Source organism: Gallinula chloropus, assembly GCF_964237585.1.
Source record: "Gallinula chloropus genome assembly, chromosome: 9".
In the NCBI taxonomy this organism is placed as follows: Eukaryota; Metazoa; Chordata; class Aves; order Gruiformes; family Rallidae; genus Gallinula; species Gallinula chloropus.
Window position 1 is genome coordinate 16,637,497 of NC_140094.1, and position 2,466 is coordinate 16,639,962.

Below are 2,466 nucleotides of genomic sequence, written 5' to 3' on the forward strand. Positions count from 1 at the left end.
AGGGCAGTGGCTCCCAGCTGACAGGACATTTCCTAAAGCCAAGGTACAAGAAAATAGTGGATGAGTGTTGGGTCCCACGAGAACAAGCTGGGGAAAAAAAAGCCAACTCAGTTACTGGAAGTTGAACACCCCCACCCTTCATTTAAACTATACAGGGGGACTATAATCCAATGGGATAAAATAGAGATTAATTTTGAGCTGGTGTAAATCAAGGCACAGCCTTTGAAATCTGCAGGGGGGAGGTAAGCTGCTGTCTCAGTTCAGTCGTTGACACTAGACTGCACAGGACCTGCTCAGATCTTTCACAGTAACTGTGTATAATCTCTCACACCAATGCACAGCAGCTGTGAAAGAGAACTGATCTTCCCCAGGTTCTCTTTGTAAACAAAACCTAAGTGGGCAGAAGAGTGGAAAACAAATTAGAAGGTCCAGGGGGGTGACTCAGTTCCATGATAATTAAGAAAATTTTGCTGTTGAATTACTGCTACTTAACATGCTAATGGCAATATGCACCTTGATCCTGATTTTGCAAACACCTGTGGACAGTATTAAAGCAGACAGCAAGCTTTGTTGAGAGGGAACTGGTAGGAAACACTCTGATTTAAGTGTGACCAAATCCTAGAACAAAGTGGCTAAAAAAAAAAAAAAGGAAAAAGTGTTGATGAGGTACTTAGGGATATGGTTTAGCATAGGATGGGAAAGGTTGGACTTGATGATCTTCTAAGGTCTCTTCCAACCTTGTGTGTGATTCTGATTCTGAGTTCCTAAAGAGAAAGAATCCCACACACCTTCACTTAAACCAAAACATTTCATTCTTTTAACAGTTTCATTTTTAACCTTTGCATTCTACCTTATATAGTAGAAATTTCTGTTATCCCTTATTTAGTTGTAAGGACTTTACAGCACAAGCACGTCATATAGCCCATGAAGATATTCTAAAATTGAAAACTACAAGTTACTATAATGTTTTCCATGAGTCTGAAATCAGCAATTTTTCCTCCAGTTTCTAGGAGTAATAAATTTTCCATATTAAAATTTCCTGTAAACCAAAAGGAACAAAACAGGAAATAACTGATTCCACTGAAGTGCTTTGATAAGGAAACACTTCAGCTGGGAAAATTTCAACCAAGTCTCCTTGTAACATCAGCTGTCCCATCTCAAGATCTCACAGTGATGTATGCATATAGGATCAAGCCATAGGATTACATCCTGCCAAGGACAGAGTAGTTCAGGCCCTTTCATGCTCCTCTGTATTTGAGCAGGGGCTTTAGTTTTACTCACTCCAGACAGACCTTCCATGTTGTACTTAGTGTGCTCACACCAGCTTTCCAGATTTGGACATGGCTGGCTCTGAAGCCCACTTGAATTAACAGCTAAATGAATTCTCACTGCAATACACACACACAGGCTATTTCCATTAATCTGAAGCAGGTTTGTGAAACGCTGACTTGTATCCATCAAACAGAGCTGGGTTAACAGACACTGCAAAGCCATTTACTGGCCAAGCACAGTAGTCAGTATTGAAATATTAATAACCCAGCCATTTAATCTTTTTAAATACCAACCAGGGACAGTAAAAACCTACTGAATGAGTTGTGTGTGTGTGAGGAAATGCAAAAATAAAGGAAGGAGAAATCACGATTGTTCCTGCACTGAAATTTTTATATGCCCAGTTTCAGCCTAGAGCAATTTTTTTACTGCTGAATTATAAACTCCTGGAAGTAGGGATTTATAATGGGGCTGCTTAGAGACCCTTAACTGCAGCTAGCAGGCGCCATGATAATGAAGCAAGACTTTGAAACATGACATTTTAGGTCAGGCAGAAAGTCTTGCAGACAAACTGCCCTAGAAGACCAGGGGAAAGACCCATCACATAGTCCTGCTTCCGAATATATCTATATTTTTAAACCAGACCATGCATCACAAACTATCACAAACTGTAACTGGACTGTAAATAGGTCATTCTGCTATAACCCAGTGGAGAGGGCACTACAGGATGGACTATGGTGAGATGGGTTGTAATTGGATACACACCCTTAAAACACTTAAACCCTACAAAAACCCAGTAGTGACTATTTTCATATTGGATTCTGGGAATTTCACCAATTCCTACCCGCCTTCCACACATGGATGCAGTACCATATCAAGGACTTTTTCAGGTCTTGAGTAGCTAACAGATCTCTATTAAACACAGCTCATAGGCACATGCACAATCTTTTAGGGAACTCTGGGATTTGGGGTCTGATCCAGAGTTGGCAGATTTCAGCAGAAATCCTTCACAGACACCAGGCTCACCCACAGAAAGGTGGGCTTTCTGAAATCTTCTTCCCTAATTCCCTGTTTCTGTACCAGGTCTTGACTTGCACACAGGGGATCAGACCATCTCTGTTGAACATTGCCCAAGTAATTCTTAGAAAACTGTTGATGAGATTCCACAGTTCTTCAGGCTATTCCAACCTACACCTA